Source organism: Castanea sativa, chromosome 5, assembly GCF_040712315.1.
Source record: "Castanea sativa cultivar Marrone di Chiusa Pesio chromosome 5, ASM4071231v1".
In the NCBI taxonomy this organism is placed as follows: domain Eukaryota; kingdom Viridiplantae; phylum Streptophyta; class Magnoliopsida; order Fagales; family Fagaceae; genus Castanea; species Castanea sativa.
The window spans coordinates 22,707,481-22,730,623 of NC_134017.1; positions in this window are offsets into that span (position 1 = coordinate 22,707,481).

Sequence of the window (23,143 nt, forward strand, 5' to 3'; positions counted from 1 at the left end):
GTTTTTTTTTGTTGATCTTAAGTTCAAATATCTCCCAGTTAAACTTCTGAGAAGAAATGTTCCACCGTGTTTTGAAGTAGAACTCATGCTCAGATTGGACACTTAGGTATTAGAACCCTTTGAACTATGCATTTTGCCCAAAATTACTCGTGAAATTAAGAGGACCAAATACATTTGAGCCTTTAATTTTAGAAAATTTTGGTTTTCACTATAAGTAAAAGGGCTAAATTGTCACCCTTTTTGTACTATATATATGCCGCCCTAATCTCTCTATGACCATGTTCTTAAATGCTAGGAGGGTATGCCTTTTTTTTTCAAAGTAATATATGTATGTAGAGAAAAGTCATTCAATTACCAGTGCATTGTCATTCGGTGTTTTAAATTGGTGCTTTTACTTTATATATCTTCCTGTAGATAAAAGGAAAAGAAAAAACCCTACATACATCTTTCTTTTGCATAATATCATACATTTGCTACAGTGGGATTGTACAATAAAAAGAATTATAGCCTGGGACGGAGTGAGGAAGAGACAATTGCACTTTGCACCCATTGACTCCTCTAAAATTTTCTTAGCTGTTTGTACTTACAATTGCCTAATTATGAAACTGACTAACTTGCCAAAAAATATATATTTATAAATAATAAATTTCAAACTAATTTATTTTCTCTATCTTATAAAAAGTTATTGAACTCCATTATTTGAAAATTTCAAGAATTTGGATTCAACAAAATAGAGTAATGCTATATTTGTAACACTTTTATAGTAATTTTACAACAAATCATAAATGATAAGCTGTTATTGGTTTTAAATTGAGCCCACCACAACCATTACTTTTACAACTATTAATAGCAACTTGTTACTTAGGATTTGTTGCAAAAGTGTTGCTGATGAGTAATTCTTAGGTACTCCCGGAGCACGAAGAATGGTGCTCCCTCCTCTACATTCATGGTGGGGTCGCTCATTAAATTCATGGTGGGTCACCATGAATGTGAGAGAGGGAGCACCATTTCAGTATACTCCGGGAGTACCTAAGAATTTTCCGTTGCTGATATAGCATTTCTCACAAAAATAATTTTGGCTCCCAAACATAATTATTAATCCTTTAAATAAATAAAAAAAACTTAAATAACAACAATAAAAAGTAGCCTAAATAACAAAAAAAATTAAAAAGCCCAACAATAATAAAATTAGGCCAAAAGAAAAAAAAAATGAACAAAATATTCAACAAAAAAATTCAATAAAAAAAAAAACAGTCGAGATATTCTTGCCATAAGTTCACCTCAATGCCATTGGTAGCTCTGCTCTCCTTGGCTTTGTAGTCGCAATAGTTATACTCTTCTTGACAGCTTAACTTACAGTTGTAGAATGTATCATCTCTCTCTCTCTCTCTCTCTCTCTCTCTCTCTCTCTCTCTCTCTCTCTCTCTCTCTCTCTCTCTCTCTCTATTATCATTTTAGACTCTCTCCCACTTTATTATTCTCATCTTAACATTATCAATTAGTACTTTATTTCTCACCAATCACAATTTGCTTTCTCATTTTTTTAGTAGAAGGAAATCATAAAACTTCGTATATTCATGTGTTTTATTTTTTGTGATGACAATATATTCAAGTTCTCTTTTTATTAGATTTTGTATAATTTAAATTTCTTTTTATTTTTTTAAAATAAAAGCTTATAGAGTCGCCACTGCATACTTTATACAAAATTTTAAAGAACTATATTAGTTTACAATTTTTTTTTTCATTAACATCAATTAATATTATTTAGATTAACTTTGTTTTTATATTTTTTCCTTAAACTTAAACTGAAATAATGGCCCCGCCACTCTATTTATAGCCACAAATTGCTATAAATATGACACTCCATGCACATGCAACAAATTGCCGCACAACAAGTGGGAACCCTAAATATGACACTCCAACAAAAATGCTAAACCAGTTTGCAATGGTCAAAACAAGCAGCTAGTTAGTCCAGGGGAGTAACAAGGACACCAATAGAACAAAAAGATTATATTCGAAAGGGCAGAGGTCATCGTTCTCGTTATCAGGAGATAGTTTTTTTTTTTTTAATAATTATTTTATGTAAAAATAAATTTCCTTAGTTTTAGATATTTTTAGGATTTTTAATTCAAATTAGGGAATTAAAATCAAATTATTTTTGACTTGGATAGTTTTAGAAATGTCTTTCTTCGTAGAAATAGGAGTTACAAACTACGAAGCCTTGAAATTGGCCCCCATGGTTTCTCTCATTTGTTACATTAGCTTGTAACCTCATGCATATTTGATAGACCAAGAATGTATTGACCCCTTGCAATAAATTAATTGATTAATTAGCCAAGTTACTTAATTAATCCAATTAACATGCAAAACGCGTGGTAGCACAAACAAATCACCAACTAAGTTAACATGCAGTGGAAAATAAAGTTGATACGGTGATTTGTTTACAAATGGGGGAAAACCTCCAAGGCAAAAACCCCACCAGGTGATTTTAAGGTCGCCACTTCTGTGAATCTACTATTATCACGACAAGCGGTTACAAGTAAATGAATCTTAGTACCTTATACCAACCTACAATTGAACCCTTATCCCAATGCACAATTGGACATGTTCTGTAGTGACAATGTCTCCTTTTCAATGCACGGCTCCCAATACATGACTAATCAATAGATGCACGGATCCCAGTACGCGACTTAATCACTAACTTGAGAAAGATGTTGATTGCAAAGTTCTTCAGTTCATCAACACGATGAAGATCACGAAGCTCCTTGATCACAAAACCCAACGGCGTACAAACGCAATAGCTTCTTCAAGAGAAAGATGAACTAGGGCAAATTCTGTCACCGGTCACAATTTGCAGGAATAAAACTTTGCTTCACACTTGTGCAACTGTGCCACCTTTTACGGCCCTTAAAATAATCTTTATATATATTTAGAGTTGTGAGAAAAGAAAGCCTAAACATGTACACATGGATTGGAGTGAAATCATATCTAAAAAACTGATTTTCATAAACCTCGATAGATAGGGTATCTATCGAGCAGTTGTCAAGCATTGGGTTAAAGTAGCCTTTTAAACTTCGATAGATGCTATCTGTCGAGCTAGCTGTCGAGTTTTAAAATCCAGCACTTCTTCACTTGTTTCTTGAACAAATTTGCATGGCTTTAACACTTGGACTTGAAACCTTGTTCTTTGAAGTATTAAACACATCAGAGATCTACCCAATTACAAGTAGAGTGCGTTTTGTCAAAGGATTAGCCAATTCTAAATGACATATGTTCCTAACATGAATCACATATGTCCTAACAATATATATTAATATACTTAAAATATATACATTAAAATGTATAGTATAATTCTTAAATATATAATTTAAATATTATTGATAGTCATTATTAAATTTTTTTTAACTCTTTAATAAGTCTTATAAGAATATTATTAGATTAAATAAACATAACAAGTAAGTGTTAAATATATAATTTCAGTTAAATATATTGTGCAGTCCCTTATGGCATCAGAGCCATTCTTTTCTAGCTGGTAATAGTGGTATTGCGTTCTTTGTACTCAGTTTGTTTCTACACAAACCTTTGATACTTCCTTTGTTGTGTCTTTCTTCTTATCTCCGTTGGCGCCACCCTTATTGGAAAGTGAATTCCTTATACCAAACAGTAAGGCCTATTTAGCTAGAGGAGCGTTAGGGCATTAAAGGTAGAGGGTTGATTTGGGTATGTGTTACGAAATGTAATGGTTGTAAGAATAAACATAACAAGTAAGTGTTAAACCTAGGATAGAATGGACAGATTATTTAGATCCAATTCCTCTGTTAGCTCTAGATCTAGCGTCCCTCCTGATATTATAAATGAAGAAGATTATTCTATTTAAGAAACCGATTTCATTGATTTTAAGAAATGGTGTATTCCTAAAGTTGATACTAAATCCATCTATAGAACTAGTTGGGTCCAATTTACCTTCAATTCTCAGTTTAGTGTTAGAACTATTGAGCAAACGTATTCTATTTCAAGAACTCATAAAAAATGTTGTATGTTTAATAGAAGAAGTATTAATGATTTTCTTGCTAAAAAATTCAGTTATTTGCATATTGGATTAGTCCAAGTTGCGATTAAACCTCTCACTAGAAAAGGTATTAATGCTTTTGTACTTATGTGCTTAAGAGATGCTAGATTTAAAGATTTCCATACTAGTATTCTTGGCATCATCACCTCATTTCTATTTGATGGTCTTGTTTATTTTAGCTGCTATCCTGATATTACTCTTGATTTGGATGATCCTAATATTGTTAAAGTTTTAACTTTAAATATTTTGACATATGGTTATGATATGGATGAAGGCAGTAAGCCCCTTACTATCATATACCGCATTTATTATAGATTGTTAAATACTCAACTTAATCCTCGTGCTAGGCTACAAGATTCTGGTGATAAAACTTTGTTAATCCAATGTTCCACTCCTGATGCTAAGGTTCAAGTTCCAAAAATGATTCAATGGAAAGATATTAAGCTTCCCAAAGAATGGTTGTTGGAATGAGAAGCTAAGCCTACTAAGTTTGTTTTTGATGAGTTAAATCTTGACCACATCCAACAATATCTTGATGGAACTGTTAAAATAAGTTTTGATAATAATAGACCTCTTATGATCAAAGAAGGAAAACAATTTTTTGCTGGAACTAATGCTTCTGAAGATATTTCAGAAAGAGATCAAGATCTCAATGAATTTTTACAAAGAATTTTGAAAAACCTAATTTAAAGCTGAAAGGAGTTGCAAGTGACAACTCCCAAGTAAGCACTACTTATTATTCCACAAAAACAAAGCCTCCTTCTAAACATGGCAAGCATGTCATTCAAGAAGAAGAAGAGACCGAATTTGGGTCTCCAACTGCTTCTGATTTTCAAGCTCCTATTGCCCCCGATTTTCGAACCCCTATTATTCATAGCCAACTATGAGTTTTAAACAAAGCTTTTGTTATTGATATGGTAGCTTTATTTGATGACTTTAGATCTTCAAAAACAGAGAAAAAAGAAAATCCTATCATGGTACTTTTGAACAGAAAGAAAAAGATCGTGTTAAAAGAAAATGGAAAGAAAAAGTGCACCAATTGAAAAAACATATTTTGTTTTTTGATTTCATTGAAAACTACTATGTTCCAAAAAAAATTTCAAAAAATAGTTTGAATATGGTAAAAAAAATCAAATTTTGTTAAAGAAGATAAAACTATTGTTTGATCTAGTCATCCGCCCCTTGACACGTTTATTATTAACTATAAAGGGATTGAGATAAAGGCCTCCCCTTTCAAAATTGCTGAAATAATTGATATAAACACCCCTTTTCTACTGAAACAAAAAAGATTATTGAACAAAACAATTTTGTTAATAATTCCTTGCATATTATTGGCTAACAACTCGACCGTATTGAAGAAAAAATTGAAAAACCTACTTTTTCAAAAACTGAAAAACCTTTGGTTGATTTACCTAGCCAAAAGCAAAACTTGAGCCTTAAGACCACCCAAAATAAAACTATTGAAAAAGTTGAACAAATGCTTTTTGATTTACAAAAAAATAAAAACTAAGCATAATACTTCTACTAGTATTACCCGTGCTATTTAAAGAAAAAAGAAGAAGAAGAGATTGTTTTGTCCAAAGATTCAGATTTTGACTCCTCATCCTCTGCTTCTGATAAATCTGTTTTCAAATTACCTGAAATTAAAAGATTTGTTAGAAAACCCAATCCCATGTCTTTTACAAAGAACTGCTATTCAAAACCCACTCCTCCTGATATGCAGTTCGAAGAAGGTTTTTTTAAACCCAGTTTCCTATTTCTTCTAATAAGCTTTATGAATGGAACATTGATGGCTTACCCAAACAAGAAATTATTAATAAAATGGGTCATATGTCTATGGTTGCCAATGCTTATATTATCAATCATAATCTTGATCATGCTGAAATTTTTGATGTTTTTACTGCCGGTTTTTTTGGAACCCTTCGCGGTTGGTGGGAAAAATATCTTACCGAAGAGTCTAGAGAATCCATCAAAACGGCTGTTAAAAACAGATGATGATGGTTTACCCATCTTTGATGAAAGGATTTTCCAAGGTATCCCTGATGGAGTCAATACTTTAATTTATACTATTATTAAACATTTTGTTGGAACTCCTAATATTTCTTCTCATATTAGTGACTATCTAAACAATTTATGTTGTCCTACTATGTCTGATTACAGATGGTACGAAGATGTTTTTATCTCTAAAGTAATGCTTCCAAAAGACTGTTTGAAACCCTATTGGAAAGAGAATTTTATTTCTGGTCTGCCTCATCTCTTTGCTCATAAGGTAAAAGAAGAATTAACTAATAAAAATGGTACTATCAATTATGATGATTTAACATACGGTGATATTTTTATCACTATTAAAAAACTTGGTATTAATATGTGTAATGGCCAAAAAATGTTAAAACAACAATTAAAAAAATAGTAAAAAGGCTAAATATGAAATGGGTAATTTCTATGAACAATATGGTCTACCCCCCATTGCCCCTTCCAGGAAAAAAGGGAATAAGAAACATGATAAGATCCATAAAGAATATAAATATAAAAGATATAAAAAGACGTTCTACTAAACCTAATAATTTTTACTATAATAAGAAAATTTTCTATAAGAAACATGATAAGCAGAAATCTAGTAAAGGAAACTATTTCAATTGTGGAAAATTTGGTCACTTTAGTAAAGATTGCAAACAAAAACACAGTAAATCGAAGAATAAGCTTAATATGTTAGATATTAATGATAATGATAAAGAGGATCTATTTCGGATCCTTGAATCAAGATCCTCTGCTTCATCTAATTCATCAGAAGATGATTTTCTCTCCTCAACTGATTCTAGCTATCACTTTAACAGTGAAACTTCTGATTCCCCTAATATTAAAATTGGCTGTAGAGACTCTTGTTGCAACACTATCAATGTTCTCTCCAAAGGCCTCAAAAAAATTAATGTTTTAACCAAAGGAGAAGAACAAGAACATTTGCTAATAAATTTGATAAGCCAAATTGATAATCCTGAGCTAAAAGAAAAATATCTTAAAAAGCTCAAGAACACCCTGATTAAGGATGAAAATGATAAGAAAATAAAATAAAAAATAAGTCTTGATGAAACTTTGGAAAGATTTAATAAAAAGAAGTCTAAAGAGATAATTGTTAGTGATTTACAACATGAGATTATTAATAGAGCTAAAAATGATTTTAAAAAATGTTAAAAATGAAAACTTAAACTTAAAACAAGAAATGTTACTTTTAAAAATTGATAAACAACTTGGTAATGAATCTGATAGCGAGCCTGATGAGCAGAAAGATGAAGACGGCCCCAGCCAAGAAGCTCCTCTTTCTAATACAAATAATAGACTCAGTCTTATTAACAGATTGATCCCTCCAAAATGGTTTTCAAAAGTTAAAATTGTTGTCTGCCATGAATATGAATTCAATGTTATTGCTATGATTGACTCTAGTGCTGATATGAATTGCATTCAAGAAGGAATAATTCCTTCCAAATATTATGAAAAATCCACTGAGAAACTGTTTTTTGCTAATGGTACTCAAATGAAAATCAAATATAAATTAAATAATGCTCATGTATGCCATGACAATGTTTGTTTTAAAATTCCTTTTGTTCTTGTTAAAAACATGACTGATAAAGTGGTTCTTGGTATTCCCTTCATAAATTCTTTATATCCTTTTATTACTCAACATGATGGTATTACTACATACCCTTTTGGATAGAAAGTCAAATTTAAATTTGCTTCAAAATTTGAAATTGATACTGACGCTTCTTTAAACTTGATTCATGCTAAAACCAAACATCTTAATTTTCTCAAGCAAGAGGTTAGGTATAAGAAGATTTCTGAAAAAAAATTTCAACAAATTATTGCAGTCCAAAATTGATAACTTTCATAAAACATTGATCAATGATGTTTGTTCAGATATCCCTAATGCTTTTTGGCATAGGAAAAGGCATATTGTTAATTTGCCCTATGTTAAAGATTTTAATGAAAAAAAAATTCCTACTAAGGCTTGTCCCATTCAAATGAATGCTGAAACTATTGAATTTTTTAAAAAGGAAATTCATGATTTACTTGTGAAAAAGCTGATTAGAAATAGTAAGTCCCCTTGGTCTTATGCTGCTTTCTATGTTCAAAAAAATGCTGAAATTGAAAGAGGGACTCCTTGCTTAGTTATTAATTACAAGCCTCTGAATAAAGTATTAGAATGGATTAGTTATCTTATCCCTAACAAGAATGACCTAGTACATAGGCTAAGTGATGTTGTCGTATTTCTAAATTTGATATGAAATTTGGGTTTTGGCAAGTCCAAATCAGTGAAGCTGATAAGTACAAGACTGCTTTTACCACCCCTTTTGGACATTATGAGTGGAATGTTATGCCTTTTGGTCTTAAGAATGCCCCTAGTGAATTTCAAAATATTATGAATGATATCTTCAATTTTTAATTATTTCACCATTGTTTACATTGATGATGTTCTTGTCTATTCCAAATCTATTGATGAACATTGGAAACATTCGTATTCATTCCTTGATACCATCAAACGCAATGGTCTTGTTTTCTTGGCAAAGAAAATTAAGCTATTTCAAACAAAGGTCTATTTCCTTGGCTATGACATTTCTGAAGGACAAGTTCGTCCCATTGACAGAGCCATTTAGTTTGCTGATAAGTTTCCCGAAGTCATTATTGATAAAACACAACTACAAAGATTCCTTAGGTCTGTAAACTACATTGTTGACTTCTATAAGGACTTGAGTAAACAATGTAAACCTCTATTTGATCAGTTACAGAATAATCCTCCACCTTGGACTGACATTCATACTTCTCCTGTCACAAATCAAGTCCCATGTTAAAACTCTGCCTTCTCTTGGTATTTTAACTATTAATGCATTCAAAATCGTTGAAACTGATGCCTCTGACATTAGTTATAGAGGTATTTTGAAACAACGTGTTTCACCAGACTTATCTGAACAAATTATTTGCTTCCTTTCAGGAGTCTGGAATAATGCACAAATGAATTATAGTACTATTAAAAAAGAAATTTTATTTGTAATTTTATATATTCCAAATTTCAAAGTGATCTGCTAATCAAAATTTTTTATTACAGATTGATTGCAAGAGTTGTAAATATGTTATAGAAAAGGATGTTGAAAATATTGCTACAAAACATATTTTTGCTCGATGGCAAGCTATTTTAAGTGTTCTTTGATATTGAATATATTAAAGGCTCTCAAAATACTATCCCTGATTTCCTTAGGCGTGAATTCTTGTAGTGCCACAATGGTAAGTAAAAGGTCGAAAGACAAACACCCTGCTACAGATACTCCTAAACAACCTGTTAAACAAGAACCTACCTCCCCTATTGACATTGCTAATCGTTTTACCACCTTAGGTACAATCCCCAAACAAAACTACTCAACTGTGTTAACATCCTCTTATGACCCATATGTTATAGTCCCTGCTAACCAACCCATTAAAACCACCTTCTCCAGAAACCCCAATGCTTCCCAATATGTCTCAAAACTAGGGCTGTCCACGGGTCGGTCCAGGTCGGGTTTGTGCCCAACCCGCAACCGACCCGATCAGATTGGGTGGAGAATTTTCAGACCCGTCACCGACCGCGAACAGCCACCGGTCGGGTCGGATCGGGCGGCGGACGGGCGGCGGTCGGCTTTGATTTCGACCGAAATACACAGATCAAACACTAAAGTTTGATTCTTGAAGAACAAAATCAACAGATTTACAACCCAAAGAGCAGATCTACAAACCCAAACAACAGATCCACAAATCCAAAGAACAAAAACCCAAAAAACATCTACAAATCCAAAGAACAAATTACAAAACCCAGAGAACAGATCCACAAATCCACAGCAAAACGAACCTAAGAGATGAAACAAGCTGGGATGTTGTGGACGAAGAGCGGAGGTCGACGACGAAGAGCGCTGATCGACGATGGAGAGGCATTGGTCGACAATGGAGAGGAATAGATCGAAGACGAGTCATATCGGCGAAGGGTAGCAGAGATCGTGAGAGGAAGAGCTGAGTCTGAGAGTGAGAACTGAAGATTTCAGACCTTTAAACATAGATATGGCGGTTGGGTCAGGTGGCTCGGGTATTGGAGGAAGAGACCCGCACCCGAACCGCCGGAATCGGTTTTGTAAAGTGAGGACCCGCCGCCGACCGCCGGAGTAGTCGGATCGGGCGGCGGACAGTTCGGGTCCGGTCGGTTTGGCCGGATGGGTCGGTCTTGCGGGTTGTCTGGACAGCCCTACTCAAAACAATATTGCCAGAACTTGTTCTCTATTGAACCCAATAGAGCTATGATCAAAGATCCCCTCAAACTTGCTACAAGTTATTTTCCTCGGAACTTCCATTGGATTCCTGAACACATAGGTAAAGATTTAAGATATTATTCTACTATCCTATTCCATGAGAAGTCAATATTTATCAAACCTATATTTGATAAAATTGACACGTCCAAAATTATTTACCATAGTGTTCTCTTACTTGACATTGTTACTAAAGAAAAATGGGGACTCAATCTTGATTCTACAAAGCCTTTACTTGGCTGGACTATTCCTTATTCTTACCATGACTAAATCCATGCCTGGTTCAAGTTCATGCTACACCAAGATGAAAATATGACTCATTCCTAGTTTGTTAATTTTGAAAAAAAATTCAGTTCTGACCTACCTCATTGGTTCACTCGTTGGTGGACACAATTTGGCCCTATTACTGAGATATTTCTAGGGCCTCTGACTGGCTCCTTCAAGTATTTTACAAGTGTTTACAAAACAGATTCACATGGTGCTAAGTTTCCTTCGACACTCCACTTTGTTAAAAAATACAAGGTCCCTTGGATCTTGAATGGATGTATGTAAAGGAAGAGGATGTTCTTACTCGGCAATGGTTTGTTAAATGGTGGGATAAGTTTTCCCACACCCAAGATGTTATTGATAATGTTACCCGGGAATTCCCTGTTGTTAAAAGTGGCGTCTTTAAGAATTTCTTTTAGGGGGGTCAATAGGAAGATAAATCTTAGATAGAAAAAGAATCTTGTAGTCTATGATGTTCCTTTATTGCAAGAAAATAAAATATAAACTATTAGTTCATTTGGCATATAGTTTCATAATACAGTAAACATATTAATTATTATTGTTAAGCAAAAAATTAGATAAACTGTTCCCAAATAGATACTAAGAAATTTTTTGTTGCATTAACATTTGCTTTTATCTTCACTCAATCACTCTTAACCTGTCCCACACCCCTAGTCCCCCACTCAACAAATTACAAATTAAAAGCACTTCAGATTTAGCAACTAATTTTTATTTTTAAGGTTTTAGATTAAATTGGCTTGTTGAAGGCTTTTTTTTTTTTTGCTTAAAAATGCCAAGATATTGGTAAAATAATTATATTTAAGGTTATTTTAGTTGTGTAAAATAGATGATAAAGAAGAAAACAGCAAAATAGATATATTCAAAATAAGGTTAAAACGGAGTATGGAATATGAACACAGAGACTGATAAAATCTTACTTGAATAAAAGCTCTGTCTTTGATTAAAACTGAAAACTCTGTCTTTGCTACAAGCTTTTGAAAATAAAAACTATCTGAAGAGTTACAAGATTACAAAGTAGAGTCTGTTTGAGAAGGGTTACAAAATTACAAAAGAAAAGAGAAGTACTAGAGTCTGTCTAGGGGAGAGGGAAGGAAGGCTATCAAAGGCTTTCTTTCTATCTTCTGAATGAAAGGTTTCAAAAAAGATGGCCTGCATCTGTCTTCAAGGTTTGTCCCTTTTATAGATGAACTGAACCGTAGTTGGCTGAAAAAGTAACTTGAGTTTGTGGAATTAACTCAAGTTAATCTGTCGGTAGAAGCTTATCCTAAATAGTAGTATGTCTGAGAGTCTGTCAAGTCTCCTTTGTGCGTGCTAGTAAATAGTAGTGATAAATATTTGTTGTTTGTGTCTGTCTGCACTATCTTAAATGTCTTTCTTTGTCTGTCTGTCTTTGTCTGTCTGGAGTGGTCTGTCTGTCAACTGTCATCTGTAAATAGTAATCTGCTACTTTTATCTGTCTTCTTCTGTTGTCTTTCTATCTGCACTGTCTGAAAATCTGTCTGAAGCATGCTAGTGAATAGTGATCTATCGTTGTTGAAAATCTGTCGTTGTTGAATAGTGATCTGTCGTTGTTGAAAATCTGTCGTTGTTGAATAGTGATCTGTCGTTGTTGTCTGTCCGTTTTTGTCTGGGAGAGTATTCTGTCTTGCTTGTTATATCTATTTGGCTGTCAATCTGTATCCGCGCAGTTATCATATTCTAGCAGATTATCCTCACACTGCTCCTCATATTTCTCATGCTCATGGATAGTTTCATAATTGCCAAAGAGGACACAGTATGAAATAGGAATATAGATAGGAACACGATCCTTTTCTGTCATTGATCTGGGATCTTTAACAGTCTTTCTTTTCCCTATAAGTCTTCTTGCTGAAGGTCTTGGACCGTATACAGCTATCCTGTCTGTGTAGCCATATAAATGAAAACTTCTGTCTAACTCTTTTTGCATTTCATAAATCTTATTACTCATGAAATTAGACCATTCTTGGGCCAGAGCGTCTGGATCATCTAATGATAAATAAGTATTTCCCGTATGCCAGTTGTATTCAGGGATGCAACCCCAATCATAGATAAGGACCAAAATGTGTGCTGGCCGAGCTTCCATGTAATAGTTATTATCCCAAGCTGGAAGAGTGCTCCAGATAGTGATCTTCATATAATTAAATCGTCCGATTTGTGCGGCTGCCTATTTGATGACTTTTGGAAATAGACAAATTTGAATTCCAGAAGTAATAATTAATTTGCTAATAAACCCTGCTTCTAGCATTTCAGATAACCATAAAGGATCACAGATTACTGGATCCTTTGTCTCTGTATTGATAAGCAATCCCGAATAGGAATTGTATCTGTCACCAGTTCCTTCATAAACTCTGTATGCATTGCCAAAGCTCTCATACCATGTAGCTTTATGAGATAGCCATATATCGTCTGTCATGTCTTCTGTTCTAATGAATGCTGTAGAAACTAAAACTTTGAAAAGATCCATCCATATATCATAAGAACTTGTTATGGCTTTATGGGTTAGTATATTCTGTTGGATTTCAGGGGGTAAGTTTCTAATGGCAAATCTCGTTTTTTGCTGAATCTTAGGGTGGAGCTTTGAAAAGCTTGTTCCCATAAGATAGCTTTTTGGAGATTGTGATTCTGTCTTTGTGGAGCTTGAATCTCCATCCTCCTTGCCAAGGAGTTGACAACCAGATACGTTAGTGAAAGCACTGGTTCTATCAAGATATAATTCCAAATCTTTCAGTGATATTGTCTCTATCGAGACTCCTTCATGCTCATCCGAAATCCTTATTGAAGGCTTTCGAAATTGTTTGGGTTGCACCTCTGGTGCTTTACCCTTTCCTTTCATGTCTGTCTGGGAGGTTCTTTTACTCATAGTAGTCTGCAGTTGGGTTTGGGGCAAAGGATAATGTGTTGAAATATTATTTGGAGAATAAATATTTTTATGCAAAGCTTCTTTCAAATTCATTATAAAAATTCCTTCACCAATGTCTTTTTGTAAAATTCTTTTGAAGTGCTTTAAAAGGAAATCTTTTTGAAGATTTAAAGCATATATATAATAAAACAACAATCTTTCTGTACACTGTCATGCTCTCTCTGAGTGATGGTAGTGGTATAAGAGTAGTCATAGTGAAGTCTATCAATATTGGAGTAACTGGAATCTAGAAAATTCACAAAATCTGTCATGATCTTATCCCTTTTATAAGTATTTCTATATATTTCATTATGTGAGAACATGTGAAATAAAGCTTCTCCATAAAGTCTTTCATCAATTACTATACTTGGAAAATCTATCAAAGACTGATAATTAATTCTGTTTGTCAAGAGATTAAATCTGTCTTTACTCAAAAAATTACCACAATTAATAATTAATAAAGAAGTATCTGTCAAGACTTCTTTTATTAAAACATCTACTGTATGAGTATTTACAGATACTATAAATTTACTTAGACTGTCAGTCCATTGAGATTGCCTATAGGAAATTGTAAGCATAGTTCTCTCTTTTCTACAAGATAATTGTAAAATTTTTCTTTGCGAAAAGGTGATAGGAAAATAAATCTCTATCTCTATATCTTGTTTGAATGTCTTTATTTCTTTAACTGTCAGTTGGTCAACAAATGATATTTCTGTCTTTAAAGATGACATTCCTCTTTCATTGATATCTTTTGAAATAGTGTCCTCTATAGAAGAATGGTTTTCTTTCAATACAGGTGGTAGAATAAATCTAAAGAATATATCTTTTCCAAACACATTAGTTTTAATTCCTTCATCTGTCACTAAAAAAGGGTAAAGTAAACTCATAAAAGGAGTTCCTAAAATTATCTTAAAAGGAAGGTCTTTAATTAAAACAAAGTCTATCTTAAGGCATATTCTGTCATTACATATATAAACATTAGGTGTTAATATATCAGAATTTGTTTCATAATACTTTGAAAGTATTAATCCTTCTTGTATATAGTTTATATCTGCACCTGGGTCTATCAAAGCAATTTCTGTCAAAGAGAACTCTCTATTAATTACTAAAGTGATATCTGTATAACAATTTTTAAAATTTACTCTGTCAGTTAAACTCAAGAAATTCTAGATATCCTTATTATCTAATGAAAGGGGGTCAATCAGAATTCTTTTAGAATTATTATTTCTGTAATATTTTGTTTATTTATTTCTGTCGAGTTATCTTTTTTAATTTCTTTAATTTCTTGCTTTACCAATTCTGCCACTGTCGTTGAGTCTTGTAAAGTTATTGGTTTTACATCCTTTCCATCTTGCATCATTTTTTCTCTTTCTTTCTTATCTTTTTCTTTCTTGTCTTTTTCTAGTTTCCTACAGTCTGTAACATGATGTCCATATTGTCTACACCTGAGGCAAACAATAGGTATTTCTATAGAATCTTTTAAGCTTAGTAAATAATCTGTCTTATCCTTTAAATGATTAGGTAAATTATCTATTAATTTTATCATTATATCTTTTTGTTTTCTTTTCCTTTTATTAACTTTAATTGGGTTGGTTGATTTTAATTTTTCTTTCTCCCTAACTTGGTCTATCTCTATTTGCTTAACATTAAATATTGCCATTAATTCATTGATTATGTCTTTCTCAAATTCTAATCTACTAATCTGTTTAACAATTTTATTATGTCTAGCACATTGCTTTTTAGTATGGCCATATTCTTTACATTTATGACAAATAATATTTTTAGTGTGACTGTCATCTTTTTCACTGTCTGATAATTCAGTAATATTTAGAACTGTTATATCTCTTTTTCTGTCTATAGCTAAACGTGAATTTAATAGTTCTATCTTTTTAGCTATTTCTGTCAAGCTATCATTTTGAATATATAACATAGCTCTTTCAATTGATTTTAGTCTTTCATCTATTTTTTCTTTGAAACTTTCATTATCATTATTTTTATTATTATTCCTTCTTTTGTTGACTATTTCTCTTTCTTGTTCTATCTTTTCTTCTACTACTAATTCCCTACGTAGAGATTCTTCAAGAGTGCTTTTTTTGTTTTGGTTTTAACATGTCCTTTTCAATTTCCTTTTTTGACATGTGTTTTCCTGTATCTATGTCTCTTTCTATATGTAGTTCTTCACGTGAAGTTTCTATTTCATCTATCTTTAGGGTATTATCATGTTGTCTTCTTTCTTTGACTTCATTCATTATATCTATATTATTCTTATGCATTATATATATAGAACTACTTTCTTTCTTTTCTGTCAGAGTTTCTTTTGATTTCTTCAAATCTTCTTTCTTTGAGTTAGCTATCTTAAAAGTACCATTGCCATTTTATATATTTGCTATCATTTCTTTTACTATGTCTTTTTTAAATATTCTTTCATCTTTCATACGTGTTGTTCTTTCCTTAATTAGGCCATCTTCTATGACATCTATCTTTTGTCTTTCTTTGTTTTCTCCTTCTTTCATTATTTCATTATGACTTTTATATGTTATAGATATAGGTCTGTCAGTTATTTTAGAATTTTGAAAACTATTGCTATCATCACATATTAAACTGTCTTTTTTAGTGTTCCTTATATCTATCATATTAAACTACCTTAATCGCCCTGTTAAAACAGCAGTGGTAGGATGAAGAAGAAGTTGCTGCAAATGCTATCTTAGAAGAAGAAGATGATGGCCAAGACTTTAGGGCATCCTCAGAAGCCTCTGTTGCTAATACTAATCCTTATTATCCCTACAATCAAGAATTATTTGGCCATGATGAAGCCTCCACACCAAATTTAGGGGAGAATTAACATCGTCGATACAAGTAGCCAAAACTACTAGAATAATTCTCCTACTAAGACTGCACTAAAGCTTTAGATTCCCTACGATAGTTACTAAAGCTGTTTTGATTACCTGATAAGGGTATGGTTCTTACACTGGCTATTCCCCACGGGGAATAATTCTCTCCAGAAAGCACATGATGACAATCTTGCTAACCTTCGATGATTAGTAAAAAAGTCAATTTTACTGTTCATTATTCACTATTTAAATAATGTTTTATTTTGCCTATAAAAGGGGGGATGTCCATTTCAGAAGGATCATCACAAAATTTTCCTAGTTTCAAATCCCTTTTAGTTTCCAGACTGCTCTCTAAGCTTGTAACCTTTTCCTTTCCAGTTCCAAGCCTTGTAACTACTATTATCCTTTAAGTGTTTTAATCTATTATCGAAACTATATTTTGTTAAAATATCAACTACTTTTACTTTACTGTTTTTATCCTCAAATTTTACATTAGTTATATATATTTTCAGTTAAATATATTATGCACTCCCTAATGGTATCAGAGCCATTCTTTTCTGGCTGGTAATAGTGGTATTACGTTCTTTGTACTCAGTCTGTTTATACCCAAACCTTTGATACTTCCTTTGTTGTGTCTTTCTTCTTATCTCCGTTGGTGCCACCCTTATCGGAAAGTGAACCAAACAGTAAGTCTTGTTTAGCTAGAGGAGAATTAGGGCATGAGAGGTAGAGGGTTGATTAGGGTACCTATATATAACTATATATATATATATAACTATATATATATATATATATATATTTGATCTTTATCTTGTGAATTCAAGGTTTAGTTAGGGATCATCTAAGCACTTTACTTTTTCTATATTCAATGTAGCCTTAATTAGCCTAATCTATGGCCAAACAACGAAGCCCTATTGACGGGTTATATGGTGTTATCAAGGTAAGCATTATAACTTAGATGGCACATTACAATGCTATTAACAACAGACAAATAGAGTTTAATCGATAACACATTTTTTGTGGTGCTCATGTATGTGATTCAAACACCATCTCTCTTTCTCACACTATCTTCTTAAAATAAAAAAAAAAAACAAAAACATCTACATAATAAAATAAAATAAATTAAAAAGAAGAAAGAAGAAGAAGAAAAAGAATGGAGTCTTCGAAGATACAAGATATATGTATTGGTTTAGGGGTTTATATTAATTTGGAATTGTGTTACTGAAAAATTGTTGTAGAGATCTTAGCTCATGAGCAACCTATTCATAAAGCTTGTTCCATTTTGTGTTATATGTAATGATTTTAGATTTTACTAAAGAATAACAACTTTTTTTTAGCTATCTTAATGATGAAGATTTTCTTCTTTGATACTCGATTTTAATGATTTTTTATTATTATTTTTTTTTAAGCAGATGATTTCTTTTATCATATGAGTCTTTTTGAAGATAAAAACGTGAAATCATAATTATTGTGTACGGTTAGACATGCATTAGATCAATGGGAAATGAATCAAATGGTCCAATTTGGCAGAAAGGTAAGGTCATGGGCTCACTCCTAAGGGTTTGGGAGGTGGAGGACCCAAGTTTGAATCTCGCAATGGGAAGTGCCTGGGAAATAACTTCATGCTCTTGGCTCATGCTCACTAGTGTCCTTGATGGGGATGGGTGTACAGCTATGGCTCATCCGGATTTCCTGCTCCTATAGGCCTGGGTCTAGTGGGTAGAGTGTCACTATGATCATGTTCAAGTTGAAGATGCCAACTCAAATTGCCCCTTCTACCCATTTTTTTTTCATAAAAAAAAAAAAGAAAATAAAAAAATATGCTTACATTGAATTGTTCCCATAAATTTTGATGCCATACTGTTTTATAAAAAGTAATATTGTAGGTAAAAGAAAGTCTTATATAAATGAGTTCTACGTCTAGCCGTGAAAAGAAGAGTTTACTTTCAACCTTGCCATTTTAATGAAAATATTGAAGATTTCAGAAAAGATCAAATATTACCACTACTTGTTGAACAATCGCAGATAATATTTCTCATTGAATTCAAGAAAAAATCAAAAAGAAAAATGAAATGTTTGAAGAGTTAAGATGATTGATGAAGATTGTACAAAGAGCGAATTATATCTCTCTTGAATGGGGACCTTATCAAAATTGAAGGTGACCCCATATATAACCCATATGGCCCCATTATTTTCATAGTGTGCGTCAAAATATATTTATTTAATTTATTGGAAATTAGTTTTTGGGTAAATTGCAAAGTACACTCTTGAAATTTTGGGTTGTTTGGATTTTACACCCTAAAATTTGAGAAATTAAATATTACAAAGAAAAATGGCTTAACACCCCCTAAACTTTAATGTAGTGGCCATAACACTCTTATATATATATATATATTTTTTTTGGGCCAATTTACTCCAAAAAATTTGTACAAGAGCCAAATTAATACCTATATTACTCTTCCGTTAGAATACTAACATAATAGTCACATGAGATGAACGTGGATTTCAAAATACCAAATCTAACTTCATGAACTAATGACAGGACAGAGAAACCTAGTAGGGTCAGGTATAGAGAGAGCCAATTGAAGTTGAACTAGCCCCATCGTTCATGGTCTCGTTGGAGCGAGAGCTCATGTCCTGCCGACGATCTCACCATCCAGAGCTGGAGTCGGACCCATAACACCATCAAGTCTCTAATCCAATTCCTTTACTTCTAGATTCTTTAAATGCCATTATTACACCCAATCTAATAAGTATCATACTCTTTCCTATTTGAAGGATAGAGTTTGGAAGAAATTGCAAGGCTGGAAAGGAAGTTTGATGTCTAAGGCCGGAAAAGAAATCTTCATTAAAGCTATTGCTCAAGCCATCCCAACATACACTATGGGGGTCTTTCAGCTACCGGGAAATTATATGATGAACTAAATGCCTTATGTGTTAAATTTTGGTGGGGCCTAGTTGGAAATGAGAAGAAAATCCATTGGAAAAGATGTGCTAGCCTTTCTCAACCAAAAAATGAAGGTAGGCTAGGATTTCGAGATTTAAGGTTGTTCAACCTTGCAATGCTAGGAAAACAAGGGTGGAGGCTGATGCATGAGCAAGACTTTCTCTTATATAAATGTTTTAGAGCTAGATATTTTCCCCGATGCCATCTCCTAAATGCCACTAATCCGCCCAATAGTTCATTTGTGTAGAAAATTATCATGGCTGCTATGCCTATCCTAAGGAGTGGTTGCTGTTGGAGGGTGGGTAATGGAAAAGATATTGGGGTGAATTTTAGGACATATGTGAATCATGTTAGGAATATATGTCCTTTAGAATTGGCTAATCCTTTGACAAAACGCATTTTACTTGTAATTGGGTAGATCTAGGATGTGTTTAATACTTCAAGGAACAAGAGTTCAAGTCCAAGTATTGAAACCATGCAAATCTGTCCAAGAAACAAGTGAAGAAGTGTTGGATTTTAAAGCTCGACTGCTAGCTCGACAGATAGCATCTATTGAGGTTTAAAAGGCTGCTTTAGCCCCATGCTCGACAACTGCTCGATAGATACCCTATCTATCGAGATTTATGAAAATCGGTTTTTCAGATCTGATTTCACTCCAATCCATGTGTACATGTTTAGGCTTTCTTTTCTCACAACCCTAAACATATATGAGGATTATTTTAAGGGCCGTCAAAGGTTGAATAGTTGCACAAGTGTAGAGCAAAGTTTTGTTCATGCAAATTGTGACCGGTAACAAAATTTGCCCTAGTTCATATTTCTCTTGAACAAGCTATTGCATTTGTACACCGTTGGATTTTGTGACCAAGGAGCTTCGTGATCTTCATCGTGTTGATGAATTAAAGAACTTTACAGCCAATATCTTTATCAAGTTGGTGATTAAGTCACGTACTAGGATCTGTGAATCTATTAGTTAGTCACGTACTGGGAGCTGTGAATTGGAAATGAGAGATTGTCATTACTAAACAAGTCCAATTGTATATTGGGGTAAGGGTTCAACTGTAAGTTGGTATAAGGTACTGGGATTCCTTTACTTATAACCGCTTGTTGTGATAATAGTGGATTATCGGGAGTGATGACCTTAAAATCACCCGGTGGGGTTTTTGCCTTGGAGGTTTTCCCCATTCGTAAACAAATTACCGTGTTAACTTTATTTTTCGCAACATATTAACTTAGTTGGTGATTTGTTTGTGCTACCACGTATTTCGCATGTTAATTGGATTAATTAATTAACTTGGCTAATTAATCAATTAATTTATCACAAGGGGTCAATACATTCTTGGCTTATCAAGTAGTATCAGAGTAGGTACACTCTAATTAGGGTTAATCGTTGTTGTGCGATCCATTGACCCCTGTTTGTCATGGATAAAGGACAGTTACTCATTATACCTCCTTTATTTTATGGCACTAATTATGCATACTGAAAAGCACACATGGGAGCTTTCTTGCAGTCATTAGATGAAAAAGTGTGGCAAGCTATGGAGATAGGCTGGACTAAGCCAAAGGAAGCACTGGCCGATTGGGATGATGCTAAGCTCAAGGCGGCTAACTTCAATAGAAGGGCATTGAACGCTTTATTCAGTGCAGTCACAAATGAGGAGTTCAAGAAGATATCCTCCACTGAAACTGTGAAGGAAGCATGGACTATTCTCCAGACAACCTATAAGGAAACCAAGGCTGTCAAGGACTCGAAGCTTCAGAGGCTCACTATAAGCTTCAAAGAGATCAAGATGGAGGAAGATGAGTCGTTTGATGACATAGTGAACTCAGCCTTTAATCTTAGGGAAACCATTACCGAACCCAAGATTATGAGAAAGGTGCTCAGATCTCTTCCCAAGAGATTTCATGCCAAGATCACAGCAATTGAGAAATCAAAGGACATTGACAAAATTCCTTTGACAGAGCTGGTTGGCAATTTGCAGACCTATGAGTTGGGTTTGACAAGAATTGGGAAATTGAGTAAGGGTAATAGCATGGCACTAGAGGCCAAGAGCAGTGACAGAGATGAGTCTTCAGACGATGAAAATTCTAAAATGAAGTCCTACATCATAAGGCAATTCAAGAAGTTCATGAAGAATGCCAATAAGAAGTGATAGGCCAAAAATGTATTGTCCCCTTGTGATAAATTAATTGATTAATTAGTCAAGTTTATTAATTAATCAAATTAACATGAAATATATGTGACAACACAAACAAATCACCAACTAAAATAAAATGCAGTGGAAAATAAAGTTGACAAGGTGATTTTTTTGCGAATGGGGAAAACCTCCAAGGCAAAAACCCCACCGGGTGATTTTAAGGTCACCATTCTCGAGAATTCACTGTTATCACAACAAGCGGTTACAAGTAAAGGAATCCTAGTAGCTTATACCAACCTTAAGTTGAACCCTTACCCCAATACACAATTGGACTTGTTCTGAAGTGACAATATCTCCTTTTAATGCATGGCTCCCAGTACATGACTAACCAATAGATGCGCGGATCCCAGTACGCCACTTAATCACCAACTTGAGAAGGATGTTGGCTGCAAAGTTCTTCAGTTCATCACACGATGAAGATCACGAACCTCCTTGGTCACAAAACCTAACAGTGTACAAACACAGCAGCTTCTTCAAGATAAAGAAGAACTAGGACAAATTAGGTTTCCGGTCACAATTTGTATGAACAACACTTTGCTTCACACTCATGCAACTGTGCTCACTGTGATGGCCCTTAAAATAATTTTTATATATGTTTAGGGTGGTGAGAAAAGAAAGCCTAAACACATACTCATAGATTGGAATAAAATCAGAGCTGAAAATTTGATTTTCATAAATCTTGATGGATACCCTATCTATCGAATAGCTGTCGAGCTTCGGGCTTAAACAGCTTTTAAACCTCGATAGATACTAGCTGTTGAGTTTTAAAAAACCAGCACTTCATCACTTGATTCTTTGACAGACTTGCATGGCTTTAGCACTTGAACTTGAAACCTTATTCCTTGAAGCATTAAACTTATTCCTTGAAGCATTAAACATATCCTAGATCTACCCAATTACAAGTAAAGTGCGTTTTGTCAAAGGATTAGCCAATACATGATGACATATGTTCCTAACATGAATCACACATGTCCTAACAAGAAAGGCTTCGACAAGGATCGTAGGCAATCTAGTTCATCTCAGTTTAAGGGCCAAAACAAAGGGAAGAATAATTTCTCGGTTGGGAAGACCAAGAAGCTTAAGGCAAAGCTGTTCCAAGTTAGAGCTTAGTTGGAGAGAACTTCAAGTGCAAAACTTGATGAGATGCTCAACCTTCAGAAATCTGCTTATGTTCGAACTGGTTTAGGGTATGATTTCTCTTCTTCTAATAATGTTTTCTCTAGTACTATTGTTTTTGTTTCTCCTACTAATAATGTTGAATCTGAGAAGACTAATGTCAAAACTGTTTTAGCTAGTAAGAATATAGACAAGGGTAAATGTATCTTAGGAGCACCCCCTAATTTTGTTAAGAAAGAGACTAAAAATCCTAGGGCTAAGAAGGGTAATACTTAAAAGTCTAAATAGGAGAAGTAGCATCTTTGCCATCATTGTGGAGTAACCGAACATACTCGACCAAACTATAAGTGGCTAGCCACTCAATAGAGCAACAGTATGATCTCATCAGAAAACTAGAATTAGTTTCCATCCTCTCTTGCTCCTCTTGGAAATCTACTCAAAGCCCTCATGTTCCTTTCAAAGT